Source organism: Colletes latitarsis, chromosome 4 (assembly GCF_051014445.1).
Source record: "Colletes latitarsis isolate SP2378_abdomen chromosome 4, iyColLati1, whole genome shotgun sequence".
Taxonomy (NCBI): domain Eukaryota; kingdom Metazoa; phylum Arthropoda; class Insecta; order Hymenoptera; family Colletidae; genus Colletes; species Colletes latitarsis.
Window position 1 is genome coordinate 23,780,525 of NC_135137.1, and position 24,344 is coordinate 23,804,868.

The 24,344-nt window shown below is 49.2% G+C and overlaps 1 non-coding gene and 1 pseudogene across 1 annotated transcript; both read left to right on the plus strand.

Moving 5' to 3' along the window:
- The first annotated feature begins 12,194 nt into the window (after nucleotides 1-12,194).
- Nucleotides 12,195-12,385, plus strand: LOC143341554 (U2 spliceosomal RNA). The gene has a single exon (XR_013079652.1). It is a non-coding gene; the product is annotated as a U2 spliceosomal RNA (small nuclear RNA).
- A 5,892-nt stretch (nucleotides 12,386-18,277) lies between these two features.
- Nucleotides 18,278-18,458, plus strand: LOC143341563 (U2 spliceosomal RNA; annotated as a pseudogene).
- Nucleotides 18,459-24,344: the final 5,886 nt, after the last annotated feature.

Sequence of the window (24,344 nt, forward strand, 5' to 3'; positions counted from 1 at the left end):
ACGCGCAGTCTTTGATTTCTTTCATTTTCCTTTTGATTTGTAGCGAGGTTGTAAATGTGACAGTAGTTCGGGATTGGTTCCATAAACAATTCGGGGATTGGAATTACTTGTGGTTTAAGTGACGTGTTGATAATAGTGGTAAAAGTTCTATTTTTGCAATGGACTTTTACGATCGCGCTAGGTAATAGGAACGAATTTTCTTCGTTTAACTGTTACGATGTTATTATGCCTTCTTCTATGCAATGAGGATTTATTAATGTAATGGGAACCACAGTTTCTGTTCGTGGGTTGACGAGTATTGTCGAAATATGTTTTTGTGGGGTATTGCGAAGTAACGGAATAGAAAATGGTATGGACTCGAATGAGATGGAAGAGGTTGAATAGTCAATCTTAGCGTTATGAGTACGAAGGAAATCGTCGCCTAACAGTCCGTCGAAAGGAATGTTGGTTTGAATGTTGAGGACTTGAAAACTACCAATGATACTTTTATCGTGAACCTTTAATTCAATTTTTGTTTCGCCTAATGTCTGAATTGGAATATTGGGTACGATACCATTTAATACCATAGGATTCTGAGTATCTGTATTGAAATTATAAATACTAGGTGCTTTAATTAAAGAGACGGCGGCACCAGTGTCGATTAAAAATTTTAAAATTCGATAGAATAGAACACAAAGTTGGTCATTACCAACTGATAAAGAATTTGAAGAATTTATGAAAGTCTCATTGTATTGAACTCTGTTGTAGCGTCTTTTATTGAGATTGGGAGGTTCGGTGATTGTTGAGCATTGAGAAAATTTAAAGGTTGAGGATTCCTTTGAGTTGTAATATTAGAAAAGGGAGCATCAGCGGGATTTTGCCTTACAAAGAATCGATTTGGTGAACGATGGCTGGAGACAGGATTTGGGTAATTATTTGTAGAGTTCGAAGGTTGCTGATAGATACGCGTGGCGTATTGGTTTTGACGATAACTAGAGGAATTCGGACGTTATCTTACGTTATTGTACTGTCGTTTTCGGCATTCTTCTATAACATGACCCAAGTTTTTACAGTACCTGCATTGCTTCGTTTCAGAGATAGTGTTATTTTGGTTAGGTTTATTAAAATTTACGTATCTATTAGTAGGAGGTTTCATTCTATTTTGATTTCTGTGACATTCACTTGTAGTATGGTTGGTTCGCAGGCAGATTCTGCATTTTAAGGCGGAAAAATGTTCGTATTTCAAACGGAGAGCTTTTTCTTCTGCTACAGCTGCCGTAAGGGCACTATTTATATTGTTAAAATCGCGGTACCTTAACATTTGAGATACCTGCGGATGTGCGTGATAAACAAAGCGATTCATGGTTAGCTCGTTAATTAAAGCTATTCTAACCGATAGTGAATTATCATTTGTTTCTGTAGCATAAATATTTGCGAGAATTCGTGACGAACGGTCTTCGAATCTTTGGTAGAATTGCGAAACATTTTCTCCTCTTTCTTGCTTAATTGAAGTTAATTCTTCCATTAACTCACCGAATGATTTTTTATCTTGGTATAGATTTAGCAAAAGTTCAGAAATTTCAACCCACGATGTGAGATTACAGTGAATGTCGACTTGATCCCCTGGTTTACCAATGATTCTTTTCTTTACAAATACTAGCAAAATCTGTTCTTGTGAAGGAGTAGCTAATTTGAATGTGGAATCAACTTGCTTTATAAATGAACGAAGTTTATAAGGATTGCCATGAAATCGTTCCGGTAATAGTTTGATTAATAACTCTAGTGAAAGACGTTCTCTTCGTACTTGAGTTGTTGTGTTCACTTCGTCTTGAGACATATTGGAATTGGAAATATAGGAAGTTTCTTGCCGGAAGATTGAGTATTTGAATTTGAGTACTTACGATGCGACTTATTATTTCTCCTTCTGAGACTGATCCACGCTGGTGCTGGAGCTTGGGCAGATTTCTCTGGTCCCAGGAGATTCAACCAAGTCGATGGATCGGGTCGATGGATATTTCTGCCGAAGTCCCGATCTTCGTTACCCGCAACCCGTTGAGGTTGACACTCACGCTCAGTGGGACAATTGTTCCATTAACACTGAGTGATTCGTAGTGTGTCGGGTGTCCTGCCGACTGCACCAATTTTGTGTTGTGATCCGGGTGAGACACGTACACTCCGGGCACACATACGGAACGATGCGGAAATAACTGTTTTGATCGACCGCTACCGCAATACGGTTGAAAGTAAAAAGCCTGTGCTCTAATGATGCTGGTCCTTATATATTAGACTTTTCGCTGAGGAGGGTATGTCGGTGACCCTTAGTACCTGATGACTGACTGTCGATGACTCGTCCTGAATGAGACATTTGTGTACTTCGTCCAGGATTACTTAAGATAGAAATGTGAAAAACAAGACTCACTCAGTTATTTTGGATGCAGCGGTTTCGATACGCTTATCCGCATTGAGTCATCAGGTTGGTCATCCAACAATTTTATGAGCCGTAAAACGACAGAAGCGGGGAAAAAATACCATTCATATGTAGGATTTAACGGAGAGAATATATTTGAGGAACAAATATACAAAGAATATAATTTTAATAAACGAATTAGGAACACACAAATTAGCAATTAACAATTAACAACACAAATTCAAATCACATTAATTGGCAACACAACTTATAATCACGTCTCTCTTTCACAATCACTCGTTTCCAACTCCTCGTTTTCTCGCTGTCCCTGGTTACCCATTCCTTCTCGAACAAAACACTCCCAAACCTTTTGCACATAAATTAACATTTAACAAAACTACAGCGTGGCACAAATATTCAATACAAATCTCCTACATTCGGCCATACTGACCTTCACCCGCCTCGGATGAATATATCTTATATTTAGGATTTAATCCTTCCCGGCCATTTTGACATTCATCCGCCCCGGATGAGGTTTACAAAATAAGCCATGGTTTCATGTATTCTGCACATGTTGATGTTGCCGAAGGACCTTCATGGAAACCTACTTTTTCTACATCATACGTGTCGTTACATTTAACTTTTGTAATGCGATATGGACCTAGATACTTTGCTCGTAATTTTCGTCCTGGACCTAATTGTGTACGCTTGATAGCTACAAGGTTATCTACTTCATACCTAATGGCTTTTTTCCTTTTTCGATTATATGTTTGACGATTTTCTTCCTGCACTTTAAAAAGTTGTTCTTTAACTCTTTTACGTAACTCGTTTCTGTTTTCATTAAATTGAGATAAAAATTCCTGTTCGACAAGGTCTTTTAGTTTAATATCAGTTTCATCATACATTTTTACCCCAAATAATAATTCAAACGGTGTCATATTGATACTTCTCTGAAAAGTTGAATTTAGCACGCGTTGTAATTTATCTATATGCTTATACCATTTCGTAGGATCATTAATTGAAAGCTTTGTCAAAATCGGAATAATTGTTCTATTTAATCTTTCTACTTGACCATTAGCTCGCGGTAAGCCTGCTGTTATTTGTAAGCATTTAATATTTTCTTTCACACAATAATCTTTAAATTCTTTCGAAGTAAATGCTGTACCTTGATCTGATATAATCTGTTGTGGACTTCCAAAATTTTTTTTTTGTACATCTAATTTACATAAGACTTCTCTCGTCGTCGTCGACTTTGTCGGATACAACCAAATAAACTTAGTAAAACTATCAATATTAACAAAAATATGATTGTAACTTTTGCTTGTAGTATCTAATGGTCCTAAATGATCGATATGATATGTATGCAATGGAATATCAATTTTTGTAAGTGGATGTAAGAAACCTTCCTGTTTGCTCTGTTTGTAATTTGCCATAATACACGGAACACAACTAGAAATATATTGCTGAATCTTTTTTTCAAGATTAGGTATATAATAATCTTGTTTTATAAATTCCTCTGTACGTTTCAACGCAAAATGTCCTCGTCGATGTGCTAATTGAATTATTTCGCCTTCTAACAATTTTGGTACGACCAATAATTCTCGGCCATCCACAAATTTATATAACAAATTGTTGTGTATACAGTAATTATCATAAGGATGATCTTTTAAAATTTCCATAACAGCTTTAATCTCTCCATCATTTTCCTGAAACTTTTTTATTTTAACATATAGAGGATCTTTAGTAATTTGAAAAACTGGATATCTACTTAAAGCATCTACGTGTTTCATACGTGTGCCTGATCTATGTATAATCTTATAGTGATAATCTTCTAGAAAAAGAACCCATCGAGCAATACGCGGAACTAATTCTTTCTTATTTATCGTTAATTTAACAGCAGCACAGTCAGTAACTATGGTAAAAGAAATTCCTAATAAATATACACGAAATTTTTCGTGTGCCCTAACGATAGCAAGAGTTTCAAGTTCATAACTACAATAATTTCGTTCCTCACATTTAGTCTTTCTACTCATATAATATACAGGATGAAATTGTCCGTCGTCAGGCGATTTTTGTATTAATACAGCACCATATCCATCTTTACACTCATCAGTATGCAATTCTGTTTCAAAATTCAAATTATATATATGCAACACAGGACTTTGTTTTAATTCCAAAAATGCCTTTTTTCATTATCGGTAAATTGAAATGTCCTGTCTTTTCGTAACAAATCACTTAATGGCTTTGCTATTAGTGAATAATTCATAATAAATTTACGAAAATAATCAGATAATCCCAAGAAACTTTGGACATCTTTTATCTTTTTTGGCTCTGGAAAAGTAAATACAGCCTTCATTTTCTCTTCTGATGGATAAATTTTCCCTGCTTCTACAATATGACCCAAAAATTCAATACCTCTTTTCATAAATTTACATTTTTTGAAATTTATTTGCAATCCATAGTCACTAGCAACTTGAGGAACTAATTTTAAACGTGATAAATTCTCTTTGTCATCTGAAGCTAAAATAATAACATCATCCAAATACAGTAAAACAATATCTTGATTAATTAAATCCCGAAATACACAATTTATAAATCTCTGAAAAACCGAAGGAGCGTTACACAATCCAAATGGCATTTTAATAAATTCATATTGTCCATTTTGTGTAACAAATGCAGTGTATTTCCTACTCTCTTTCTCTACTGACACGTGGAAATATCCATTTTTTAAATCGAGAGAATTAAACACTCGAGCGTTCTGCAATTTATCTAATAATTCTTCGATTAATGGAAGAGGAAATTTATCTTTTTCCGTAATTCTATTCAATCGCCGATAATCAATACAAAGACGTGGACTTCCATCTTTCTTTTTCACAACAACTACAGGACTTGCATACTCAGACGTACCAGGCTCTACTATTCCATCCTTAATCCACTCCTCTACTTGCTTATGAACAGTTTCACCCTCTAGTTTAGGTAATCTACGTGGTTTCTGACTAAGTGGTTGGTCATCTTTTAATCTTATACACATTTGTACGTTAGTTGTCTTACATTTTTTTGGTTCATACGATAAAACAACATTTTTTAATTCTTCGCGTAATTTTTCATCAGTAACATGACTAGCATCTAATAACTGCTCTTTAGTAGAACTCATTTGCGTTAAAAACATAATCGAAGGAATTTTCCTTATCGTTATACCCTGATTATCTATTTTGACTTCAGCCAAATTTAAAATATCAGTTCCAATTACTGCATCCATATTCATTACAGTATTTGGGACAATATAAACAGTAGTTGGAAAATCATTGTTGTCTATCGTAAGAACTGTTTGTAAATATCCTAAGGGTATAGTCTCATATTTTCCAAAATCAGTTAAGCGTATATGCGTATCGTATAAAGGAAAAGATTTTAATTTGTTATAAATATTTTCACGTATTAGTGTTACTTGACTTCCAGTATCTATTAATGCTTTTACACGTATATCATTTATATAAACATCTTTAAACATATTACTTTTAAAGGGCGGTAAAATACAATTAACATTTGATCGTAACTGCACAGATGACTTACCCTCTCGTACAACGGTACAATCGTTTGCTACATGCCCAAATTTTTGACATTTAAAACATTTTCTCCCCATTTCTTTGTAATAACAATCACTGAATACATGGCCTTTCCCCCCGCAGTTGTAACACCGAAGTTCCATCTTCTGCTCTCCTCCTTCAATATTCTTTGACGTATACACCTTCGAAGATTCCATTCTTGTTTTGTTTTCTTCTTTCCACCGTCGATATCCGTTTGTTTGCTGTAATCTTTTTGCGTTCCGAATCGTTTCGTAAAGTTTAAGACAATTCTTAAAATCCTGCAGTTTCTTGGCTCTAAATAAAACAAGTTTATTATTAATATCATCCTGTATTCCGTCTATAACGTACTTAATAAGAGCATCATCTTCCACATTGCCCTGAGAAGCTAATTCTTTCATTTTGAGAAAATATTCTTGAACAGTTTCGTCTGTCCTCATTTTTCATTTAACTAACATTTCATGTAGTTCAGCACTATTAATTTTATGTGAAAACTCATCACGTAGTAGAGATTTAAGTTTTCTCCACGTCGTGACAACACCTTCGCTCTGAATAAATAATTTTGCTATACCTGTCAAAGACTTTTTTGCAAAAATTACTTTTTCTAACTCAGGTCATTGAAACAATTTTGCAACATCTTCAAAATCAGAAATCCATCCTTCTACAGAATATACACCAGTACCATCAAACTGACGAACACAATCTTCTACATCACGATAGCTCATACGAAATTTAAAGTGATCTCGTTTATTTAATGAAGAGAAATGTGTAGTATTGTGTAGTATTGATGTTTCAACATTCTCACCCTGAACATCTTCAATGATTTCATCGTCTTCAGGATCATCTTTTGTAGTGGAACACAGAGAACGTAAATCCATTAAACCAGAACAAATTTTCTGAATCAAATCTTCTCGAGATCCTCTATAATCCAGGTCTAGGATGTTACAACAAGATACCAAATCGCCATAACTTAAACCAGTAGCATATGTAAATTTAGCTTTATGCTCTACTGAATCTGTATGAAATTGAAAGCGTTCAAAATCACGTATGCGTTTTCGATTTCCTCGGTCACCTTCAGTTTCGAAAATAAATTTGTGCAAAGCTTTTATGCTCGCAACAGATGCGTTATTAATTTTGTGCTGAATTTTCCCGATTTTAGCTAAAGTTTCCATACTAAAAGTGCTTAACTTTTCAGAATTCTTAAAGAAATATATACAGGGTGTCCGGCCACCCCTGGGAAAAATTTACATGAGCGATTCTAGAGGCCAAAATAAGACGAAAATCAAGAATACCAATTAGTTGATGGAGGCTTCGTTACAAAGTTATTAACGTTTAAAGTTCCGCCTGTAGAATGGCAATCTGCGTACAGCTGCGTTCGCGCGGGAGGTTGCGGCAGGCCAGTGCTAGTGGTTCTCACGCAGCATGAAAAATTCTACTTACCGACGCTATCGACAGCCTTAGATGTTTGTCCACTTATGGAAATGCGAACACCTTACGTTGAATAAGATTCAACCTCTCTTATGAAAATCCACAAGGGCATATTAAAACTCGCCCGACGGGATTTTCACAGAGAAAGGGTGAATGCCACTTCCGATACCATAACGTTGTGCACAAAAATCACCCACACACGATCATACACGCCCCACGATCGTCCACAATGTCCGCAAGTATCCACAAATAATCCTTTCAGGCACTAACCACTATGCAATTAAATAAACACGCACCGCGATTATGTTATTCGTGAGTGACTATGTGTACGTGCACCACGCTTGTTCCGAGTTACTTACGAATAGAAACGTTCTTAATTTTTCAAATACACTACAATTTAAAAATGTAAAATGGAATCGTAGGATAAATGAAATTTTCGCATCGATTTGCGTTCACGTCGAAGAATGTAACGATACTAGCAGCTGACTGTGCCATCGATCGACGAGGTTCTGAGAAACAAATGCCGAAAAGGACCCCGATTCTACGTCACTCGCCTCGCTTATCTCTCTCTCTCACACACACACATACACACAAACACATGCACTCTACGCTCAGTGGAGACAAAGGGCAACATCGGCACGTGTTTGGCCAGCTAGTCAGTCGTAAAAAAGAATCAGTCAAGACAGTTCACGCGACACATTTTAGAGATATTTCATTCAGTTATGTATTATCGAGCATGTAAGAAATACAGTGATATAAACAATCAGCGAATACTTATTAAATTCCTTTTTACATTTTTAAATTGCAGTGTATTTGAAAAATTAAGAACGTTTCTATTCGTAAGTAACTCGGAACAAGCGTGGTGCACGTACACATAGTCACTCACGAATAACATAATCGCGGTGCGTGTTTATTTAATTGCATAATGGTTAGTGCCTGAAAGGATTATTTGTGGATACTTGCGGACATTGTGGACGATCGTGGGGCGTGTATGATCGTGTGTGGGTGATTTTTGTGCACAACGTTATGGTATCGGAAGTGACATTCACCCTTTCTCTGTGAAAATCTCGTCGGGCGAGTTTTAATATGCCCTTGTGGATTTTCATAAGAGAGGTTGAATCTTATTCAACGTAAGGTGTTCGCATTTCCATAAGTGGACAAACATCTAAGGCTGTCGATAACGTCGGTAAGTAGAGTTTTTCATGCTGCGTGAGAACCACTAGCACTGGCCTGCCGCAACCTTCCGCGCGAACGCAGCTGTACGCAGATTGCCATTCTACAGGCGGAACTTTAAACGTTAATAACTTTGTAACGAAGCCTCCATCAACTAATTGGTATTCTTGATTTTCGTCTTATTTTGGCCTCTAGAATCGCTCATGTAAATTTTTCCCAGGGGTGGCCGAACACCCTGTATATGTAAAATGTTCCTTCACAAATTCTTCTTCTTGATTGACTCGGACGAGTCCCCAAATTTGTAGGATTTAACGGAGAGAATATATTTGAGGAACAAATATACAAAGAATATAATTTTAATAAATGAATTAGGAACACACAAATTAGCAATTAACAATTAACAACACAAATTCAAATCGCATTAATTGGCAACACAACTTATAATCACGTCTCTCTTTCACAATCACTCGTTTCCAACTCCTCGTTTTCTCGCTGACCCTGGTTACCCTATTCCTTCTCGAACAAAACACTCCCAAACCTTTTGCACATAAATTAACATTTAACAAAACTACAGCGTGGCACAAATATTCAATACAAATCTCCTACAATATGCTAAAGACCACCTCAAATATAATGCATCTTTCTGGGATGATGTTCTCTTCACTGATGACAGCAAATTCGAAATTTATCAAGACAGAAAACCGCCGAAAGTATGGAGAAGTAAAAACAGTGCTTTGAAGGAACAAAACTTAGTCCATATAGTCAAACATGGAGGGGGATCTGTGATGGTCTGGGGGTGTGTGGCTGCTTCCGTGATTGGAAATCTCGTGTTCATTGAAGATACAACGAAAAAGGAGGATTATGTTGAAATATTGCGGAGAAACTTAGAGCCTTCCGTTGCGAAATTGAATTTATCAAGAACATGGACATTTTAAAGTGACAACGATCCGAAGCATACATCACGCATGGCAAAGGAATGGCCTTTTTACAGGACATCAAAACAATTAAAACATCCTCCCCAATCCCCAGTTCTTAATTCCATAGAAAATCTATGGTATTATCTGCATTGAAAAATACGAAAAAGAGAGAAGACATTGAAAGAAACTCTAAGGAATATCATTTTAGAAGAATAGAATCAAATTTTAACAAATTATACATCTCCATTGGTCAAATCTGTGAAAAATAGATTGACCGAAGATGTAGAAAACAGCGGACGTTCAACAAAATATTAATTTTACAAAAAAAAGGAAAAATTGTTATTAATAACTATAGATGTTAAAGTACTAAGGGACTTTAACGTGGGTCCGGATGAGGGAACAGACAGGTAGAGAAACAGTTACAACTTTTACAAAAAAAGTTAAATTTATTTTACAAAATATAATTTCTTACAAAACTAAAATGTGAAAAATAAATATAAAGGAAAACAAAAATTGCGGAAAACACGGCTCGCTTTTCCGGCCGGTCTCCTCTTTTCTTTCTCCTAATTCATTTACCTTGGTGGAGGCCTTCTGTAACACAATTGTACAGCAAAGTATGAATATTTTGCGGACAGCTTACACGTTAACGCGCGCGTCAGCTGCTTATCTCGCGCTCCAGCGACAGTCTAGTGTGTTTGGAGGGGAGAGCTGGCTGGCAATTTAGCGCTCTAACCAGTGGACTGTATATTCTTTCTGGTCGATGAGATTCGTTTCTTACGATCTCACCGACGTGCACAACCGGGTAGATGAAGATCTCCTCAGATCTACCGGGTTCGCTCTCGCAATGCCACGGATGGGAAACCAAATGGAGGTTGTAAGGCTCCAAGAGGCTATATCCCGCAAGCACGCTCACCGTGCGAGTGGCGTCTGGACACCACCTACGCAAGAGGACGTCTTGTCCTGGTTCGGCTCCCTCGTCAGCTGCTCCTCAGGAGCGACCTGCGGCCTGCCTACGCAGCTGCCTAGCCAGCGATTCCTTTCAACCAGGAATGCCCGACAGCCAGCCGTAGCGGCCTCGACGGCGGCTCCTATAGTCCGAGGAACTGGCCTGCGGCTCGCCAGATTAGGATGAAATTCCCCTGCTAACCTATCCACCCTACTTTTACAGCCCAGTGTGGTCGACTCACAGCTGGTAGTAGGTGTAGAGGTGGGAGGAAGGCTCTTCGAACCCTTTGCTCCACCGTACGCTTAGGCTCTACTTATTGTCCCCTCACGACGGTATATTGGAACGGGTTCTCAGAAGCCCGATGCACGGAGAGCACCACGAGGTGATATCCTTCCTGAATATCTACCTTCCGGTTGCTCCTACGCCGTATAGCTCCAGACTGGTCGGTGAAACTTTCCACCCCACCGGTCGGTGTACTCTCTACGGTACACAGGACGGGTGGCTTCAGTGGGTTTCGTACGACTTCTACAAACGGTGAACTACCACCAGGCGATACTAGTATATCAGTATCAGCCTTCCAGTAGCTCTAACCGGATAATTGGAAGAAGACTCAAGGCGATCGACACCGAGTCTCCAACGTCGCAGTCGCATCCACGACCGGCAACGTTCAATCACACTCCTGCGTCTACGATCGCTTCACACCCGGCGTGCCGTGCGATCGCTACAACAACAGGCAGATTGTCCTATCTCTGGAAAAATCTCAAGTCACGATGACGAGATTTTCCACTAAATTATTATCGCTGTCCACTTGCTGTTTCTACTTAAGAGCGAGCTTAGCTCACACTCTTCTGAGCTTCGATTGAAAACCGGAGCGAGATCGTAAATAGGTCTGCTCTGGATCACCGACGGCTCAGTACTGAAGCGTGACGATCTGCAAGCAGCCACGGCCCCGGCTGGCTCCGTCGCGCAGGCGCAGTACTGGTTAGCGACGCATCGCGCTGCTGGGCCCCGGGCAGCTCCTCGCTGCGTGGCCACGGCGCGGCGCTGCCGCGTTTCGTCTATCGACCTTTCTTCGATAGATCTCGTTTCTCTCTCTTTCTCATCGCTAGCAACACAATTCTTAGAATTTCTCTCAAAACTCGAGAATTCCCGTGAAGCTAACTGGAAAAAACACGTAAATAGCCGCGGTATACAAAACTGAACGATGGAAAATTTCCACGTCAGCACAACCATCTAGAATTCCGCGAATTCAATATAGATACGGGCATCGCGGCCGAGTTTCTCCGTCTCGGACTCACGCGATATTTAAACAATAGATGTTAACTTTATATCGACTCAAGGAAAAAGGAAATTTTTTGTTCTTTGCATTATATGTTTGCTTATTGTTAAATTATTACTAAAAAAAATATATGCTTTTATAAAAGATAAACTGAGCTTTGAATATCATACACTTTTTTCCTATTTTCTTTCATACCCTTGAAATGATTTCAAACAGAAGTTGATAATTTCAAGTGTTAACTTTATATGTATTGACGCTCACTATAGGTTTATAACACGTCGTTTAGTAATGGGACACAATGGAATATTATTAATTTCTAGCGATAGTCCTCCCAATTAAGGGTTCGACTGGTCATTACGAAAGTGCGAAATAACTAAGTCCTCAATAACAACAATTCACGCCCGTGCAAGAAACCTTGGTTCTGTAAGCCATCGGCTGACCAGCCGCCAAACATACATTGTAGTATGTTAAAGACGACCGTGAGATCGCTTCTCGGCCTTATGGCTAAGATCAAAGTGTAGTCTGTTCTTATCAGCTTAATATCTGATACACTCCCCATCGGGGAGTCAGAATATTAATCTGATTTTTGGAAATTGACGGAGCAGTTGGAGCTTGCTCCACCTCTGTCGCGAGTCAGCCTGGCATTGCAGTGCCGCCAGGATTGGCTCAATAACTACACAAAAATCAGATTTTAAGTATTTTATTTATTTATTTATTGATCTTTTAACTCTTGACTTTTGACTTTTAACTTTTAACTTTTAACTTTTAACTTTTAACTTTTATTCTGACTTTCTATATACACTTTGACTCTCTCTCTGTTTTTCGTTTTATTTTCTAAGTTTCAGGCATGGCCGAAGGATCCGGATGCGTCGCCCGAGGAAACGAGGTAATCGTTAAGTTCCCGTTCCCCGACCAATTTATCTGTCCCTACTGCCATCGAGGGACTACGGCGCTGCGAAGGGGAGCGGCGGTGTACCAGCGGCACGAGGATTTAGGTAAACACCTTAAACTTCACCATTCGGGTATTACGCGTAGGTTTGTATGCGGTGATTGCGGCTTCACCGACAACAGTGCTTATGCACTGAAGAAGGTGAAGCAGCATCACGCTGCAAGCCACGCGAATGGTGCACCGAATCCTCCTGCCGCTGGTGCACCATCGGCCGCCCCGGGCGACGCATCTGCATCCCCGGCCAGCGGACCCGCGGGGGGGACGGGCTCCCTCCGCGAGGGCGCGAGAAGCGAGGCCCCGCGATCCGCCGAAACGGATCGATCGACCACGCGAGGAGGCGAGCCGCCATGCGCGAGAAGAAACGTGCCAGCGGTGGCGGCGTCGACCTCCCGCGGTAAGTCAAAGTCCTCCGCCCCCACAACGACGACGGCGAGGACAACGACAGGGCGGAGGACAACGGCGGCGACGGTGGCGGGAAAGAAGCCCGCCACCGCCACACTGAAGAACTTTGTTACCGTCGCCGCCAGACGCAGCGGGTCGCAGCCCGAGCCCACAACGGCTGCACCGAGGGGGTGCAGCAGAAGGGTGACTCCGACCACCACCTTCGCGGAGGTCACCCGGGGGCCACCGGCCGCCACCACCGGGGTAACGACGACAGCCACGGCGAGGGAGACGAAGAGGACAACGCCCAAGACGCCCTCGCCGGCCGGACCGACGACAGTGGGGGGGACCACCACCACCCAGCCGCCCCCCCCCGCCGGACAACTAACCCAGACCAACTCCGGCAATCTGTCGTCGGCCGGTAGGATTGCCCCGGTGGTCGTAACATCCACGGCGGCCACGACGACGACGACGACGACGATCACGACGACCACGACGACGACCTCGGTGGTGCGGGGGTCAATACCCGCACCGGTCGTGACACCACCGCCCACCCGGGGCCCAACTCCATCACCGAGGGGGACAGCCGGCGGCAATTCCACCTCGCCGCCGGCACTCGCGGCCAGGACGAGGGCGCGAGCCAGGAGAGCCGCCACCGAGCCCCCCCAGCAGACCCCGGGTACATTACGGCGCAGTAGGAGGATCCGCGGCACCCCCCAGGCGGTGGAACCAGTCGCGGCCGAGAGGAGGACGCCGCCGACGACTTCTCCGGCGGCGCTAGGATGCCCCACCCCAAGGAGAGGAAGAAGTGCCCGGGCCGTGTCCCTCCCGCCCGGGAGGGGGACGAAAGGGGGCAACACCACCGCCCCCACATCCCCAGGGGTGGGGACGACAAGAAGAGGGAGAAGGAGGAGACTCCCGGCCATCGAGGAGTCGTCGTCAGGAGAGGACGAAGATGCGGAAGCGACAGCGGCTCCGTCGTCGTCGTCGCCGAGGGTAGATTGGACAGTGGCGGCCCCCAGAAGAGGAAGGAGGAGGGCTGGGCTGCAGACCCCCGAGCCGGGGGGCCAGGGAGCCACGGAGAGAAGAATAACGCCCCCCGGCAGCGCAGAAATGGTCGGTCCCTCCGTGGAGGCGGAACGGGGCCGAAATACGGACCAGGGCCCACCTAATATTAGTAGTATTAATGGTAATAATAATAATAATAATGTTGATTTTAGTAGCAGGACTAAAGATTTTAGCAGGATTAAAAGGTACTGTGATAGGGCCACGAGCCCCATTAATTTTAACAGCAGTTATGACAATCCTAACCAAGACGACCAGCGATGGGATTTAAATTTTAACGCAATCGACGCGAGCCGGGGCAGTCCGACTAATGCCCCCGGGTCAAACCGGGGCTCTGTTTGTAGAAGGACCGCGGCCCCGAGTGGTGCAACCCCTGCGGTCAGTAGAGGGAACGCCGCCGTGGACCGGAGGCAGACGGCGACGAGGGGGAGAGGGAGTGGTGTCGACCCAGGAACGTGCACACGGAGTGACCCGATGGTGACCGGAGGTAAGCGGACGCAGCGAGCGTGTGGGGGGCTCAGACATGGGCCGGGGCGGAATCCCGAAGCAATCGTGGAGCGTCCAGGGAGAGGGCGCGGACCCACCCGGGGCGAGCGGACGCCAATGGCTGCCCCCCGCCGACGCGGCGGCGCCGAGGAAGCGTCCGAAAGGGCGCGAATCGTCGCGGCTGCGGAGGCGGTGGAGACAGCGGAGGGCTTAGAGGCCCTTGCCGCCCTTGTGGCGGACTTCTTTGGTTCGAGGCGTTCCGCTCGCGGAAGGGGGGGTGCCGCAAGAGCCACTGGGGGGGGGAGGAGGAAGGCCGGATGCGGCGGAGAGTTTGGGGGTGCGTCCCCGAGGGGATGCCAGCTGCAACGGAGCGACCGGGGCTCCTTCTACACGGACGGAACACGTCCGGGAAGCCACGCGAATACAGCGTCTGTTCCGAACGAACCGCAAGCGAGCAGTGCAGGAGGTGCTGGCCGAGCAATCTCCGCACTGCCAAGTGCCCAAGGACATTGTCCAAGGGCACTTTAGTTCTATATATGCGGCTCGGGACCGTTCGGAGCACTTCCCGGCGCTCCACCACGATCAGCCGGATGAAGGCACCAATGAGGCACTGGAGAGGCCCTTCGGGTCGGCCGAGGTGTTCAACCGCCTCCGGAGGATGAAAAAATCATCCCCCGGACCGGATGGAATCACCTACGCCGACCTGAGGGGGGCCGATCCGGGAGCCGAGGTCCTGACGGCGGCATACAATGCGTGCCGTCGGATGGAGTTGATTCCCTCCCTGTGGAAGGAGTCTAATACCATCTTGATTTACAAGAAAGGTGAGAGGGATGACCTCAGCAACTGGCGTCCCATCGCCATGGGTGACGTAATCCCCAAGCTCTTCGCGGCCGTGATGGCTGACCGCCTTACCCGCTGGGCCGTCCAAAATCGACGGCTCTCCCCGGCACAAAAGGGCTTTCTGCCGTATGAGGGGTGCCTTGAGCACAACTTCGTGCTGCGGGAGGCCCTTACCGACGCGAAGCGACGGCGGAGGGAGTTGGTGGTGGCGTGGCTGGACCTTTCCAATGCTTTTGGATCGGTCCCCCACGCCGCCATCTTAAACGCACTGGCCGGTGCCGGTGCCCCCCACGCGATCGTCAACCTCGTCCGGTGTCTATACACCGATTGCACGACGAGGGTCCGTACTGCCGAAGGATTCACTGATAGGATCCCCATGCAGTCGGGAGTAAGACAGGGCTGCCCCTTGAGTCCTATACTCTTTAACCTGGCAATCGAACCCGTGGTTCGTCAAGCCGCGGAGTCGAGGGCCGGGTACGAGATGGCGGGCTTTAAGGTAGCAGCCCTGGCTTACGCGGATGATATCGCATTGATCGCGACGTCCCCCGAGGGCATGAGAGGGCTACTGGTTGCAGCAGAGGCCACGGCGCGGAGTCTGGGCCTCGCGTTCAATCCGGGGAAGTGCGCGACGCTGCACGTCCTTGGAAGCGGCGCGGTGGCCCGGACCGAGTTTGGCCTCAACGAGGGACCCGTTCCAGCGCTCGGAGACGGAGACGCCTATGAGCACCTGGGCATTCCCACCGGGGTTCGGATCGACCAGACGCCCTACTCCACGATCCGGGATGTGCTGAGGGACCTGGGAGCGGTGGACCGCTCCCTGCTAGCTCCGTGGCAGAAGGTGGAAACCCTAAGATCGGTTATAATTCCACGGGTGGATTTCCTGCTACGGGGCGCCAGCGTGAGGAAGTCGGCACTGGCGGAGGTAGACAAGGCTGTCAGGCGCGTGGTCAAGGGATGGCTCAATTTGCCACAGCGGGCCGGTGCGGAGGTAGTTTACATCCCCCCGTCGTGGGGAGGATGCGGACTCCTCCCCCTGGCCGACCTGGCTGATGTGACGACCGTGGCCCATGCGTTCAGGCTTCTGAACGCACGGGACCCGGTCGTTGCATCACTGGCAAGGGCATCCCTTGATACAGCGGCGCGGGACAAGCTGCGTCGGCCTCCGACAGAGGGGGACCTCGCGGAGTACCTGTCGGGTCGTTTGACCGGGGACTTCGCGTGGCCAACCAGCGGATGTGCCTCATTCTGGTCGCGGGTGCGGTCCGCCCCGCTCAGGTCGGCGGCGCGTTTCGGTTTTCGGTGGAAGTGGGACGATGGTCGGGCCGAGCTCTCGGTGGAGATCGCCTCGCGGGGCGAACCGGTCGTGGTGTCACCAGGAGCGAAGGCGGAGATAATCCGCCGGATGAGGGCGGCAGTGGCTGAGCACTACAAAATGACACTGGTCCGGAAACCTGACCAGGGGAAGGTTTTCGGCGTGACCTCCCGCCATGCGGTGAGTAATCACTTCATGCGTGGGGGGTCATTTACTCGCTTCGCCGACTGGCGCTTTATCCATCGCGCGCGCCTTGATGTCCTCCCACTCAATGGAGCAATCCGTTGGGGGGAGGGCGATAAACGATGTCGGCGATGCGGGTTTAAGCTCGAGAGCCTTCCTCACGTGCTCGGGCACTGCGGCGTTCACTCGGCGGCTCGCCAGCTCCGGCACCACGGCTTGGTCCGCAGGCTCGCGAGGGCGACCCGTCTTCCGGGCGACCTCCGGGTTGACCGACGTGTCCCGGGTGTCCCCGACGAACTGGCGGCCTTGCGTCCTGACATAGTCGTGACGCACCAGCCGTCACGGACCGTCCACCTGGTCGATGTGGCCGTGCCATTCGAAAACACCTTCATGGCCTTCGAAGACGCCAAGGCGGAGAAATTGCGAAAATACGCGCCTATAGCGTGTGCTCTCCGCCGGCGCGGCTACACCGTCCATGTGGACGCGTTCATCGTCGGGGCCCTGGGCGCCTGGCACCCGGACAACGAGTCCCTCCTGAAAACGCTGCGCGTCTCACGGTTCTACGCGAGGACCATGAGACGGCTCATGGTATCAGAGACCATAGCCTGGTCCAGGGACATTTACGTGGAACACGTCTCTGGGATCCGGCAGTACCCCGCTCCGACCGCGGCGCCCGAAGCTGACGAGAACGCGGTGGCGTCAAGAAGATTGACTAGCGTGCAAGAGGACCGTGGGGGTCAAGGGGCCGGAAATAATAGCACCAGCGGACTGCCCCGAGCTCGAGAGGACGAGTAGTGGGCGTCCTAGCCGGCAATCTGCAGCATGCACTTCTAGAGGCGATACTCTTCTTTCTTGTGTTGCTATTTATATTCTAGTCAAGCCACCCTATACATGGCACTCGACTTGACCATATAATACCTAATCCTAGATTACTGTATGCTATTTTACTTTATTTTACTTTGCTTTATGTTATATAACAACTCCTCGTCTGTTTATACCTCCTTTCTTTCTTTCTTTTTGCGGCCCTATACACCGTCGAATTGTTATACTCCGTTATATTTTGTTTATGTTACTGTTATCTATATTTATTTATTTCTTTTAGCTATCTAGTCACGTCAACTTATACAACGTTAAAATTCGTATGAGGATCTGATAAGGAGGAAACTAAAGTGGATTACCCTACACACATATCATATGGACGCCCAGTGCGATATTAAATGTGAAAGTACTATGACGACAAGGGCGCAGGGGGACTGTCCCTGCGCACTTTGAAATTATAATAATTAGCCATGCAACCTGCAAAAACATATGTATACTCTGTACCTGATCCCCGGGGCTTCGCCCCGGGGAAACATTTATTGAAATAAAACTGCTTTTATCTGTTCTTATCAGCTTAATATCTGATACACTCCCCATCGGGGAGTCAGAATATTAATCTGATTTTTGGAAATTGACGGAGCAGTTGGAGCTTGCTCCACCTCTGTCGCGAGTCAGCCTGGCATTGCAGTGCCGCCAGGATTGGCTCAATAACTACACAAAAATCAGATTTTAAGTATTTTATTTATTTATCTTTTAACTCTTGACTTTTGACTTTTAACTTTTAACTTTTAACTTTTAAAACTTTTAACTTTTAACTTTTAACTTTTATTCTGACTTCCTATATACACTTTGACTCTTCCTTTTGCTCTCTCTCTGTTTTTCGTTTTATTTTCTAAGTTTTAGGCATGGCCGAAGGATCCGGATGCGTCGCCCGAGGAAACGAGGTAATCGTTAAGTTCCCGTTCCCGGACCATTTCAACTGTCCCTACTGCCATCGAGGGACTACGGCGCTGCAAAGAGGAGCGGCGGTGTACCGGCGGCACGAGGATTTAGGTAAACACCTTAAACTTCACCATTCTGGTATTACCCGTAGGTTTGTATGCGGTGATTGCGGCTTCACCGACAACAGTGCTTATGCACTGAAGAAGGTGAAGCAGCATCACGCTGCAAGCCACGCGAATGGTGCACCGAATCCTCCTGCCGCTGGTGCACCATCGGCCGCCCCGGGCGACGCATCTGCATCCCCGGCCAGCGGACCCGCGGGGGGGACGGGCTCCCTCCGCGAGGGCGCGAGAAGCGAGGCCCCGCGATCCGCCGAAACGGATCGATCGACCACGCGAGGAGGCGAGCCGCCATGCGCGAGAAGAAACGTGCCAGCGGTGGCGGTGTCGACCTCCCGCGGTAAGTCAAAGTCCTCCGCCCCCACAACGACGACGGCGAGGACAGCGACAGGGCGGAGGACAACGGCGGCGACGGTGGCGGGAAAGAAGCCCGCCACCGCCACACTGAAGAACTTTGTTACCGTCGCCGCCAGACGCAGTGGGTCGCAGCCCGAGCCCGCAACGGCTGCACCGAGGGGGTGCAGCAGAAGGGTGACTCCGACCACCACCTTCGCGGAGGTCACCCGGGGGCCACCGGCCGCCACCACCGGGGTAACGACGACAGCCACGGCGAGGGAAACGAAGAGGACAACGCCCAAGACGCCCTCGCCGGCCGGACCGACGACAGTGGGGGGGACCACCACCACCCAGCCGCCCCCCCCCCCCGCCGGACAACTAACCCAGACCAACTCCGGCAATCTGTCGTCGGCCGGTAGGATTGCCCCGGTGGTCGTAACATCCACGGCGGCCACGACGACGACGACGACGACGATCACGACGACCACGACGACGACCTCGGTGGTGCGGGGGTCAATACCCGCACCGGTCGTGACACCACCGCCTACCCGGGGTCCAACTCCATCGCCGAGGGGGACAGCCGGCGGCAATTCCACCTCGCCGCCGGCACTCGCGCCCAGGACGAGGGCGCGAGCCAGGAGAGCCGCCACCGAGCCCCCCCAGCAGACCCCGGGCACACCACGACGAAGCAGGAGGATTCGCGGCACCCCCCAGGCGGTGGTACCAGTCGCGGCCGGGAGAAGGACGCCGCCGACGACATCTCCGGCGGCATTAGGATGCCCCACCCCAAGGAGAGGAAGAAGCGCCCGGGCCGTGTCCCTCCCGCCCGGGAGGGGGACGAAGGGGGGCAACACCGCCGCCCCCGTATCCCCAGGGGTGGGGACGACGAGAAGAGGGAGAAGGAGGAGACTCCCGGCCATCGAGGAGTCGTCGTCGGAAGAAGATGCAACGACAGCGGCCCCGTCGTCGTCGCCGTCGAATGAAGACTGGACAGTGGCGGCCCCCAGAAAAGGAAGGAAGAGGGCCGGGCTGCAGACCCCCGTGCCGGGGGAACAGGAGGCAACGGAGGAAGGAGTAATGCCCCCCGGCAGCGCAGGAATGGTCGGTCCCTCCGTGGAGGCGGAACGGGGCCGAAATACGGACCAGGGCCCAAATAGTAGTAAGGGTAGCAATAATAATTTTAACAGCAGGACTAGTGATAAGAGCAGTAAGAAAAGGTACTGTGACAGGGCCACGAGCCCCATCAATTTTAATTTTATTTCGAATGACAATTTTATTCGGGACGACCAGCAAGGGATGCGAAATTATGTTACAATCGACGCGAGCCGGGGCAGTCCGACTAATGCCCCCGGGTCAAACCGGGGCTCTGTTTGTAGAAGGACCGCGGCCCCGAGTGGTGCAACCCCTGCGGTCAGTAGAGGGAACGCCGCCGTGGACCGGAGGCAGACGGCGACGAGGGGGAGAGGGAGTGGTGTCGACCCAGGAACGTGCGCACGGAGTGACCCGACGGTGACCGGAGGTAAGCGGACGCAGCGGACGTGTGGGGGGCTCAGACATGGGCCGGAGCGGAATCCCGATGCAATCGTGGAGCGTCCAGGGAGAGGGCGCGGACCCACCCGGAGCGAGCGGACGCCAATGGCTGCCCCCCGCCGACGCGGCGGCGCCGAGGAAGCGTCCGAAAGGGCGCGAATCGTCGCGGCTGCAGAGGCGGTGGAGACAGCGGAGGGCTTAGAGGCCCTTGCCGCCCTTGTGGCGGACTTCTTTGGTTCGAGGCGTTCCGCTCGTGGAAGGGGGGGTGCCGCAAGGGCCACTGGGGGGGGAGGAGGAAGGCCGGATGCGGCGGAGAGTTTGAGGGTGCGTCCCCGGGGGGATGCCAGTTGCAACGGAGCGACCGGGGCTCCTTCCTCACGGACGGAACACGTCCGGGAAGCCACGCGAATACAGCGTCTGTTCCGAACGAACCGCAAGCGGGCAGTGCAGGAGGTGCTAGCCGAGCAATCTCGGCACTGCCAAGTGCCCAAGGACATTGTCCAAGGGCACTTTAGTTCTATATATGCGGCTCGGGACCGTTCGGAACACTTCCCGGCGCTCCACCACGACCAGCCGGATGAAGGAACCAATGAGGCACTGGAGAGGCCCTTCGGGTCGGCCGAGGTGTTCAACCGCCTCCGGAGGATGAAAAAATCATCCCCCGGACCGGATGGAATCACCTACGCTGACCTGAGGGGGGCCGATCCGGGAGCCGAGGTCCTGACGGCGGCATACAATGCGTGCCGTCGGGTGGAGTTGATTCCCTCCATGTGGAAGGAGTCAAATACCATCTTGATTTACAAGAAAGGTGAGAGGGATGACCTCAGCAACTGGCGTCCCATCGCCATGGGTGACGTAATCCCCAAGCTCTTCGCGGCCGTGATGGCCGACCGCCTTACCCGCTGGGCCGTCCAAAATCGACGGCTCTCCCCGGCACAAAAGGGCTTTCTGCCGTACGAGGGGTGCCTTGAGCACAACTTCGTGCTGCGGGAGGCCCTTATCGACGCGAAGCGACGGCGGAGGGAGTTGGTGGTTGCGTGGCTGGACCTTTCCAATGCTTTTGGTTCGGTCCCCCACGCCGCCATCCTAAACGCGCTGGCCGGTGCCGGTGCCCCCCACGCGATCGTCAACCTCGTCCGGTGTCTATACACCGATTGCACGACGAGGGTCCGTACGGCCGAAGGATTCACTGATAGGATCCCCATGCAGTCGGGAGTAAGACAGGGCTGCCCCTTGAGCCCTATACTCTTTAACCTGGCAATCGAACCCGTGGTTCGACAAGCCGCGGAGTCGAGGGCCGGGTATGAGATGGCGGGCTTTAAGGTAGCAGCCCTAGCTTACGCGGATGATATCGCATTGATCGCGACGTCCCCCGAGGGCATGAGAGGGCTACTGGGAGCAGCAGAGGCCACGGCGCGGAGTCTGGGCCTCGCGTTCAATCCGGGGAAGTGCGCGACGCTACACGTCCTTGGAAGCGGCGCGGTGGCCCGGACCGAGTTTGGCCTCAACGAGGGACTCGTTCCAGCGCTCGGAGACGGAGACGCCTATGAGCACCTGGGCATTCCCACCGGGGTTCGGATCGACCAGACGCCCTACTCCACGATCCGGGATGTGCTGAGGGACCTGGGGGCGGTGGATCGCTCCCTGCTAGCTCCGTGGCAGAAGGTGGAAACCTTAAGATCGGTTATAATTCCACGGGTGGACTTCCTGCTACGGGGCGCCAGCGTGAGGAAGTCGGCACTGGCGGAGGTAGACAAGGCTGTTAGGCGCGTGGTCAAGGGATGGCTCAATTTGCCACAGCGGGCCAGTGCGGAGGTAGTTTACATCCCCCCTTCATGGGGAGGATGCGGACTCCTCCCGCTGGCTGACCTGGCTGATGTGACGACCGTGGCCCATGCGTTCAGGCTTCTGAACGCACGGGACCCGGTCGTTGCATCACTGGCAAGGGCATCCCTTGATACAGCGGCGCGGGACAAGCTGCGTCGGCCTCCGACAGAGGGGGACCTCGCGGAGTACCTGTCAGGTCGTTTGACCGGGGACTTCGCGTGGCCAACCAGCGGATGTGCCTCATTCTGGTCGCGGGTGCGGTCCGCCGCGCTCAGGTCTGCGGCGCGTTTCGGTTTTCGGTGGAAGTGGGACGATGGTCGGGCCGAGCTCTCGGTGGAGATCGCCTCGCGGGGCGAACCGGTCGTGGTGTCACCAGGGGCGAAGGCGGAGATAATCCGCCGGATGAGGGCGGCAGTGGCTGAGCACTACAGAATGACACTGGTCCGGAAACCTGACCAGGGGAAGGTTTTCGGCGTGACCTCCCGCCATGCGGTGAGCAATCACTTCATGCGTGGGGGGTCATTTACTCGCTTCGCCGACTGGCGCTTTATCCATCGCGCGCGCCTTGATGTCCTCCCACTCAATGGAGCAATCCGTTGGGGGGAGGGCGATAAACGATGTCGGCGATGCGGGTTTAAGCTCGAGAGCCTTCCTCACGTGCTCGGGCACTGCGGCGTTCACTCGGCGGCTCGCCAGCTCCGACACCACGGCTTGGTTCGCAGGCTTGCGAGGGCGACCCGTCTTCCGGGCGACCTCCGGGTTGACCGACGTGTCCCGGGTGTCCCCGACGAACTGGCGGCCTTGCGTCCCGACATAGTCGTGACGCACGAGCCGTCACGGACCGTCCACCTGGTCGATGTGGCCGTGCCATTTGAAAACACCTTCATGGCCTTCGAAGATGCCAAGGCGGAGAAACTGCGAAAATACGCGCCTATAGCGTGTGCTCTCCGCCGGCGCGGCTACACCGTCCACGTGGGCGCGTTCATCGTCGGGGCCCTGGGCGCCTGGCACCCGGACAACGAGTCCCTCCTGAAAACGCTGCGCGTCTCACGGTTCTACGCGAGGACCATGAGACGGCTCATGGTATCAGAGACCATAGCCTGGTCCAGGGACATTTACGTGGAACACGTCTCTGGGATCCGGCAGTACCCCGCTCCGACCGCGGCGCCCGAAGCTGACGAGAACGCGGTGGCGTCAAGAGGATTGACTAGCGAGCAAGAGGACCGTGGGGGACGAGGGGCCGGAAATAATAGCACCAGCGGACTGCCCCGAGCTCGAGAGGACGAGTAGTGGGCGTCCTAGCCGGCAATCTGCAGCATGCACTTCTAGAGGCGATACTCTTCTTTCTTGTGTTGCTATTTATATTCTAGTCAAGCCACCCTATACATGGCACTCGACTTGACCATATAATACCTAATCCTAGATTACTGTATGCTATTTTACTTTATTTTACTTTGCTTTATGTTATATAACAACTCCTCGTTGTTTATACCTCCTTTCTTTCTTTCTTTTTGCGGCCCTATACACCGTCGAATTGTTATACTCCGTTATATTTTGTTTATGTTACTGTTATCTATATTTATTTATTTCTTTTAGCTATCTAGTCACGTCAACTTATACAACGTTAAAATTCGTATGAGGATCTGATAAGGAGGAAACTAAAGTGGATTACCCTACACACATATCATATGGACGCCCAGTGCGATATTAAATGTGAAAGTACTATGACGACAAGGGCGCAGGGGGACTGTCCCTGCGCACTTTGAAATTATTATAATTAGCCATGCAACCTGTAAAAACATATGTATACTCTGTACCTGATCCCCGGGGCTTCGCCCCGGGGAA